At 45.7% G+C, this 9763-nt stretch overlaps 1 protein-coding gene across 1 annotated transcript in view; it reads right to left on the bottom strand.

The window, feature by feature from the left end:
* Positions 1 to 5805: 5805 nt before the first annotated feature.
* zgc:77752 (uncharacterized protein LOC393862 homolog) overlaps positions 5806 to 9763 on the bottom strand; it is a 52603-nt gene continuing 48645 nt past the window's right edge. Inside the window, exon 12 of the mRNA XM_068005252.1 lies at positions 5806 to 5881. The gene's annotated coding sequence lies outside the window, so the exon portion shown is untranslated. The remainder of the gene's footprint in view (positions 5882 to 9763) is intronic.

The raw sequence follows: 9763 nt of genomic DNA, 5'->3' as shown, positions 1-9763 counted from the left end.
GTGGCAGATTTGGAGAGCCGGTGAGAGTGATCAGCAAGATGGGAAGATCACATCCATGATAACAGTTACCTGGTTCATGTTGGTTAATGGATCCCTAGTGGGCAAGAGCCAATGGCACAGGAGTGCGGCCTAGGTTGCTCAAGGTGTCAACCGTGGCTCAGTGGGTAACATTCTCAACTTCTGAGTCCAAAGGTCATGGGTTCAAATCCCACTCCAAAGACTTGAGCACAAAATCTAACATAACAATCCCAGTGCATTACTGAGGGAGTGCTGCACTGTTGGAGGTGCCATCTTTCAGATTAGATGTTAAACTGAGACCCTGTCTGCCCTCTCTGGTGGATGTAATAGATCCCATGGCACTATTTCAAAGAAGAGCAGGTGAGTTCTCCCCGGTGTCCTGGGCCAATATGCATCCCTCAATATTGGGATCTTGCTGTGCACAAATTGGCTGCCATGTCTCCTACATTACAACAGTGGCTACACTTCAAAATTACTTCATTGGTTGTAAAGCACTTTGGGGATGTCCTGAGGTCGTGAAAGGTGCTATATAAATGCAAGTCTTTCGTTACTTTTTAAGTTGGTGCTCTACTTGAGAGAGGCCACAGGATGCATCAGACAGCCCACTCCATATATCCAAATGTGAACAAGGACCATTTTTGTAAAATCCAGAGTTGGACAAATAGAATTTTCTGTCTGGCTTCTAATTACTGGACTGTCCGGTTCTAGGCAAGTAGTTACCCAACTAGCAGACAGTGCTCAAGGTGTCTCCACTGTTCGTAGCCCCTCACAGCGGGCCTGAGAATTCAACCACTATGTTGAGACTCAGAGCTCTGGGCCTGAATCACGAGGACCAACAAAGGCCCATCTCCAGGAACAGGTCAGCACAGGACTATCTGGAATCATCCATACAAATTATCTCCAGTAATATGGAGGGTATAGTAAGGCTAAACTCCAGACAAGCCAGGAATATCCCAGGTTCCATTCATGGGAATATTAGAAACAGGAGGAAGCCATTCAGCCCCTTGAACCTGCTGTACCATTCAATAAAATCATGACTTATCTATACTTCAACCCCATTTACCTGCCTTTGCTCCATATCTCCCGATACCCTTTTCAAAAATCTATCGATTTCAGTCTTGAAAGCTCCAATCGATCCACAGCCTTTTTGGGGGAAGAGAGTTCCAGATTTCCACTACTCTGTGTGAAGAAATGCTTCCTGATTTCACTCCTGAATGGCCCAACTCTAATTTCAAGATTATGCCCCCTTGTTCTAGATTCCACCAGAAGAAATAGTTTCTCTCGACCCTATCGAATCCTTCTGTCATTTTAAACCGATTGATTAGATCATCTCCCAGTCGTCTAGATTCAAGGGAATACTGGCCCACTTTATGTGACTCGGCCTCATAATTTAACCCTTTAAGCCCCGGTATCAGTCTGGTGAATCTGCGCTGCACCCCCTCCAAGGCCAATATCTCCTTCCTGAGGTGCGGTGCCCAGAACTGAACCCAGTCTCCAGATGTGTTCTGACCAGAGCTCTGAACAGCTGGAACATCACTTCCACCCCTTTATATTCCAGCCCCCTCGAGATAAAGGCCAACATTCCATTAGCCTTTTGATTACTTTTTGTTCCTGTGCCTTTAGTTGATTTGTGTACATGGACTCCTAAATCCTTTTCCTTCTCCACAGCTCCGAGTTTCTCACCATTTGGAAAATTTGTCTTTCTTGGATCCAAAGTGGAAGGCTTCTTGGCTAGAGCAGAGTTAGCTGATCTCAGGTGGAGTGTTGCTCAGTGATCGTAGGATAATCTCTGTCACTGGTACCGTGCCTGAGACGACCCTGCAGGACAGTGTGGCCAATTGGGAGGGTTCACACTGCTGCCCCAGTCGACTCAGAACACACCACTTGGGACATTATGGTCTGTACCGGGCAACACACTGAGACATCGGGAGAGTCTCCCTGGGACGAAGACGTTGTAAATGTGACCCTCAGTGTGCGGGGAGTTTATAGTTTGCAAATCAGTGCCTGTAATATTGGGCACATCTCACACATGGACTGTCCACATGGGGTGTCCATTCCAGCCAAAAGTATCAATCTGGTTAAAAGTTTACAGGCCACACGATATGGCCCAGAGGCATTAATATAGTCCTCTTCCCTCCTTTCTATCCCTTTTACCCTCTTCTTTCCTTTTCTCCCATTTGGCTGTATTTGAAGAGCAAGAGGCAGCAATGGAGATCGGGATATCCCAGCATTCTTATCAATAATGACGTTCCTCTATTGAAACTACAGCCAAAATGCTGAAGCTGTGTTTGGGGCTGGAGAGTGAGGATACTCTGTGACACGCTGCTAATTTACTCCGACTGCATTGACCCAACTCATCGACTTCATTTACCATAATACAAACCAATACTAAGGCTGGTTTCAGGAGTTACCGGATGTGGCTCAGGGCGTCGCCTCGAAGTCGAGAATATCAGAAGGTTCAAGTCCCCACTCCAGAGACTTGAGCACAAAATTAGGTTTGACAATTCAGTGCAGTACTGAGGGAGCGCTGCACTGTCGGAGGGTCAGTACTGAGGGAGCGCTGCACTGTCGGAGGGTCAGTACTGAGGGAGCCTGCACTGTCGGAGGGTCAGTACTGAGGGAGCGCTGCACTGTCGGAGGGTCAGTACTGAGGGAGCGCTGCACTGTCGGAGGGTCAGTACTGAGGGAGTGCTGCACTGTCGGAGGGTCAGTACTGAGGGAGCGCTGCACTGTCGGAGGGTCAGTACTGAGGGAGCCTGCACTGTCGGAGGGTCAGTACTGAGGGAGCGCTGCACTGTCGGAGGGTCAGTACTGAGGGAGCGCTGCACTGTCGGAGGGTCAGTACTGAGGGAGCGCTGCACTGTCGGAGGGTCAGTACTGAGGGAGCCTGCACTGTCGGAGGGTCAGTACTGAGGGAGCCTGCACTGTCGGAGGGTCAGTACTGAGGGAGCCTGCACTGTCGGAGGGTCAGTACTGAGGGAGTGCTGCACTGTCGGAGGGTCAGTACTGAGGGAGCCTGCACTGTCGGAGGGTCAGTACTGAGGGAGCGCTGCACTGTAGGAGGGTCAGTACTGAGGGAGCGCTGCACTGTCGGAGGGTCAGTACTGAGGGAGCCTGCACTGTCAGAGGGTCAGTACTGAGGGAGCGCTGCACTGTCGGAGGGTCAGGACTGAGGGAGCGCTGCACTGTCGGAGGGTCAGGACTGAGGGAGTCCTGCACTGAGGGAGCGCTGCACTGTCGGAGGGTCAGTACTGAGGGAATGCTGCACTGTCGGAGGGGCAGAACTGAGGGAGTGCTGCACTGAGGGAGCGCTGCACTGTTGGAGGGTCAGTACTGGGGGAGCGCTGCACTGTCGGAGGGGCAGTACTGAGGGAGTGCTGCACTGAGGGAGCGCCGCACTGTCGGAGGGTCAGTACTGAGGGAGCGCTGCACTGTCGGAGGGTCAGTACTGAGGGAGTGCTGCACTGTCGGAGGGTCAGTACTGAGGGAGTGCTGCACTGTTGGAGGGTCAGTACTGAGGGAGCGCTGCACTGTCGGAGGGGCAGTACTGAGGGAGTGCTGCACTAAGGGAGCGCCGCACTGTCGGAGGGTCAGTACTGAGGGAGCCTGCACTGTCGGAGGGTCAGTACTGAGGGAGCCTGCACTGTCGGAGGGGCAGAACTGAGGGAGTGCTGCACTGAGGGAGCGCTGCACTGTTGGAGGGTCAGTACTGGGGGAGCGCTGCACTGTCGGAGGGGCAGTACTGTGGGAGTGCTGCACTGAGGAAGCGCCGCACTGTCGGAGGGTCAGTACTGAGGGAGCGCTGCACTGTCGGAGGGTCAGTACTGAGGGAGTGCTGCACTGTCGGAGGGTCAGTACTGAGGGAGTGCTGCACTGTCGGAGGGTCAGTACTGAGGGAGCGCTGCACTGTCGGAGGGGCAGTACTGAGGGAGTTCTGCACTGAGGGAGCGCCGCACTGTCGGAGGGTCAGTACTGAGGGAGCCTGCACTGTCGGAGGGTCAGTACTGAGGGAGCCTGCACTGTCGGAGGGTCAGTACTGAGGGAGCGCTGCACTGTCGGAGGGTCAATACTGAGGGAGTGCTGCACTGTCGGAGGGTCAGTACTGAGGGAGCGCTGCACTGTCGGAGGGTCAGTACTGAGGGAGCGCTGCACTGTCGGAGGGTCAGTACTGAGGGAGTGCTGCACTGTCGGAGGGTCAGTACCGAGGGAGCGCTGCACTGTCGGAGGGTCAGTACTGAGGGAGTGCTGCACTGTCGGAGGGTCAGTACCGAGGGAGCGCTGCACTGTTGGAGGGTCAGTACCGAGGGAGCGCTGCACTGTTGGAGGTGCCACCTTTCGGATGAGTTGTTAAACTGAGGCCCCATCTGTCCTCTCATTGGATGTAAAAGATCCTATGGCACTATATTGAAGAAGAGCAAGGGAGTTCTCCCAGGTGTCCTGGGGCCAATATTTATCCCTTAACCAACATCACTAAAACAGATTATCTGGTCATTATCACACTACTGTGTGCAAATTGGCTGCTGCATTTCTTACATTTCAACAGTGACCACACTCCCGGGTATCTGTTATTCTGTATATAAACCCCCTGAACCCCTCGATTAGATTCCAGCCTGTAACTCACTCCCGGGTATCTGTTATTCTATATATAAACCCCCCGAACCCATCGATTAGATTCCAGCCTGTAACTCACTCCTGGGTATCTGTTATTCTATATATAAACCCCCCGAACCCATCGATCAGATCCCAGCCTGTAACTCACTCCCGAGTATCTGTTATTCTATATATAAACACCCCGAACCCCTCGATTAGATTCCAGTCTGTAACTCACTCCTGGGTATCTGTTATTCTATATATAAACCCCCCGAACCCATCGATTAGATTCCAGCCTGTAACTCACTCCTGGGTATCTGTTATTCTATATATAAACCCCCCGAACCCCTCGATTAGATTCCAGCCTGTAACTCTCCTTTCATCTAGAATTCTCAATTATATATTAGAGACCGTGAGAATATTGAAAAGTCAATTGTATTCATTCTAAAGTAACAGCCAAAAGTGTGATTTTTGATGGCTGTATTTTGTTGTTTATTGTATGGGTTGTGTTTAATCATTGACTGCGATTTTCTGCATTGATTAGTGGCCTGTCATTCACAAACCTGCTGATTGGCCAGAAGCAGGAAAGTGCGGCACACAGCAGTGTACTGATCAGATTGAGAGACCACGCGCTCTCCATCAGAGGGAAGAGCTCCGCGATAACTCTCCTCATCGAAATCTCAATCAGCACATGCTCGGTTTCTGTGGCGGGATCCTTAGTGTCATCTTCCTCATACTCTTCACTCACTCTCCTGGCATCATCTTCCTCATACTCTTCACTCACTCTCCTGGCATCATCTTCCTCATACTCTTCACTCACTCTCCTGGCATCATCTTCCTCATACTCTTCACTCACTCTCCTGGCATCATCTTCCTCATACTCTTCACTCACTCTCCTGGCATCATCTTCCTCATACTCTTCACTCACTCTCCTGGCATCATCTTCCTCATACTCTTCACTCACTCTCCTGGCATCATCTTCCTCATACTCTTCACTCACTCTCATACTCCTGATGTTGCCGCTGTTCTTCTCTTCACTCAGTCTCGTACTCTCCCGAACACCCACTCCCAGTTCCATGTTGCTCCTTCCCTTTTTTTAACCCACGCTGTGATGTCGCCTGACAGTGACGTCTCCTTCATTTCACTCCCTAATGGGCAGCAGCCAATGTGGGCACTGAGCCCGGGCACAAGACCTGTCCTCAAACAGTGACTCCGAATACAACGATCTTCTTCAAGTCTTCGTCTCCGAGCTTCTGTGGGCCCCACTGATCACCTGAAACAACAAGAGTTTAAGGCTTAATACCAACACTGGCTACAATTATACCCAAATTCCGACAGTGGGGTTACTGTTAGCAAATAGAGACAACACAACGAAAATACCTCCGTTCCATTCAGGGATTGGTGAACTATAAATTAACTCTTTCAGGCTGTGGAACTTCAGGGAAATCTGCGATCCCTGGTTCAGCCATTTTCAATTATCGCTATGAGCTCCTTACTATGTTATAAATCCCCCAAAGTGACAGCAAGAATGCCAGGCCCCTAATTTTCTCTCTCCTGCAGTTACTAATTTGATAATTAATTACCACAGGGCACATTTTCCCAATTCATGCTCCTTGGACAGTGCTCCAACAGTGCAAGAACATAACGGGAATTGGAGGTCAATGGGCCTGGAGCACGAGGCCACAGAGTTTATCTTTATATTTAAAACGTTAGACACCTTCACCAGGGACTGGATAGCCCAGTGGGTTAGCCCACTATCCTCTTATATCTGAGGCCTCAGTTTAAAATTAGTCCACACTGATTGGAATCTGAGGTTGTTTCAATCCAGTTCATTTCGGTCAAGACTCCACAGCATAAAATGGGCAGCGACCAGCACTAAGATCAGTCTCACTCTGAGAGCTCGCAAGGCTGGTGTGAGGAGTGAAAATCTCATCGTGCTGCAGGAGGAGGCACTTTTCTGAGGGGCTGGGGCGAAGATACATCAATGGGACAGTGCAGAGGGAGCGTTACTCTGTATCTAACCCTGTACCTGCCCTGGGAGTGTTTGATGGAACAGTGTAGAGGGAGCTTTACTCTGTATCTAACCCGTGCTGTTCCTGTCCTGGGAGTGTTTGATGGGACAGTGTAGAGGGAGCTTTACTCTGTATCTAACCCGTGCTGTTCCTGTCCTGGGAGTGTTTGATGGGACAGTGTAGAGGGAGCTTTACTCTGTATCTAACCCGTGCTGTACCTGCACACCACCAGAGAAAGAAAATGTTCAACCATCTGGGCTCAATTTGAACCTGGGTGAAAGGACAGTGTCTAACCCACAACAATTACTTATCGTTATTTCAGTCTTACACAACAAACTCTTACCTGTAGGCAATGCAGCTGCTGTCAGTAATGATGATGGAGAACAGCACCAGTCCAAGCAGTGTGCGAGGAGGTTCTGTTCATCCTTCGCTCCGATGTCCTAGTTCATTGTCTGAGTGAGTCACAGCAGTAAATCAGTTCATGGCTGGCAACCTTTGTGATATCGTCAACAACATCCAACCATCACAATGAGATGGCATAAGTCGTCATGTGTTACCGGGTATAACACTCCTGTATATTTAATATAGTAACACACCGTGTGTTACTGGGTATAGCACTCCTGTATATTTAATATAATAACCCACCATGTGTTACTGGGTATAACACTCCTGTATATATATATTATATAATAACACACCATGTGTTACTGGGTATAACACTCCTGTATATATATTATATAATAACACACCGAGTGTTACTGGGTATAACACTCCTGTATATATATTATATAATAACCCACCGTGTGTTACTGGGTATAACACTCCTGTATATATATTATATAATAACCCACCGTGTGTTACTGGGTATAACACTCCTGTATATATATTATATAATAACCCACCGTGTGTTACTGGGTATAACACTCCTGTATATATATTATATAATAACCCACCGTGTGTTACTGGGTATAACACTCCTGTATATATATTAAATAATAACACACCATGTGTTACTGGGTATAACACTCCTGTATATATTATATAACAACACACCGTGTGTTACTGGGTATAACACTCCTGTATATATATTATATAATAACACACCGTGTGTTACTGGGTATAACACTCCTGTATATATATTATATAATAACACACCGTGTGTTACTGGGTATAACACTCCTGTATATATATTATATAATAACCCACCATGTATTACTGGGGAAACACTCCTGTATATATATTATATAATAACTCACCGTGTGTTACTGGGCATAACACTCCTGTATATATATTATATAATAACTCACCGTGTGTTACTGGGTATAACACTCCTGTATATATATTATATAATAACTCACCGAGTGTTACTGGGTATAACACTCCTGTATATATATTATATAATAACACACCGTGCGTTACTGGGTATAACACTCCTGTATATATATTATATAATAATACAACGTGTGTTACTGGGTATAACACTCCTGTATATATATTATATAATAACACACCGTGTATTACTGGGGAAACACTCCTGTATATATATTATATAATAACTCACCGAGTGTTACTGGGTATAACACTCCTGTATATATATTATATAATAACCCAACATGTATTACTGGGGAAACACTCCTGTATATATATTATATAATAACTCACCGAGTGTTACTGGGTATAACACTCCTGTATATATATTATATAATAACCCACCATGTATTACTGGGGAAACACTCCTGTATATATATTATATAATAACCCACCGTGTGTTACTGGGTATAACACTCCTGTATATATATTATATAATAACTCACCGAGTGTTACTGGGTATAACACTCCTGTATATATATTATATAATAACCCAATGTGTGTTACTGGGCATAACACTCCTGTATATATATTATATAATAACCCACCGTGTGTTACTGGGTATAACACTCCTGTATATGTATTATATAATAACCCAATGTGTGTTACTGGGCATAACACTCCTGTATATATATTATATAATAACACACCGTGTGTTACTGGGTATAACACTCCTGTATATTTAATAGAATAACACACGTGTTTTACTGGGTATAACACTCCTGTGTATATATTACATAATAACACACCGTGTGTTACTGGGTATAACACTCCTGTATATATATTATATAATAACCCACCGTGTGTTACTGGGTATAACACTCCTGTATATATATTATATAATAACCCACCATGTATTACTGGGGAAACACTCCTGTATATATTATATACTAACACACCGTGTGTTACTGGGTATAACACTCCTGTATAAATATTATACAATAACACACCGTGCGTTACCGGGTATAACACTCCTGTATATATTATATAATAACACACCGTGTGTTACTGGGAATAACACTCCTGTATATATATTATATAATAACACACCCTGTGTTACTGGGTATAACACTCCTGTATATATATTATATAATAACCCACCGTGTGTTACCGGGTATAACACTCCTGTGTATATATTATATAATAACACACCGTGCGTTACCGGGTATAACACTCCTGTATATATATTATATAATAACCCACCGTGTGTTACTGGGTATAACACTCCTGTATATATTATATAATAACCCACCGTGTGATACCGGGTATAACACTCCTGTATATATATTATATAATAACACACCGTGCGTTACCGGGTATAACACTCCTGTATATATTATATAATAACTCACCGTGCGTTACCGGGTATAACACTCCTGTATATATTATATAATAACACACCGTGCGTTACTGGGTATAATGCTCCTATATATATATTATATAATAACACACCGTGTGTTACTGGGTATAACACTCGTTTATATATTTTATATAACACACCATGTGTTACTGGGTATAACGCTCCTGTATATATATTATATAATAACACACCGTGTGTTACTGGGTATAACACTCCTGTATATATTATATAATAACACACCATGTATTACTGGGTATAACACTCCTGTATATATATTATATAATAACACACCGTGCGTTACTGGGTATAACACTCCTGTATATATTATATAATAACACACCATGTATTACTGGGTATAACACTCCTGTATATATATTATATAATAACACACCGTGTGTTACTGGGTATAACACTC

The sequence above is a fragment of the Heptranchias perlo genome, chromosome 24 (genome assembly GCF_035084215.1).
Source record: "Heptranchias perlo isolate sHepPer1 chromosome 24, sHepPer1.hap1, whole genome shotgun sequence".
Lineage (NCBI taxonomy): Eukaryota > Metazoa > Chordata > Chondrichthyes > Hexanchiformes > Hexanchidae > Heptranchias > Heptranchias perlo.
The sequence above is the reverse complement of the archived record's forward strand: the minus strand, read 5'-3'. Positions and strand labels throughout refer to the sequence as shown.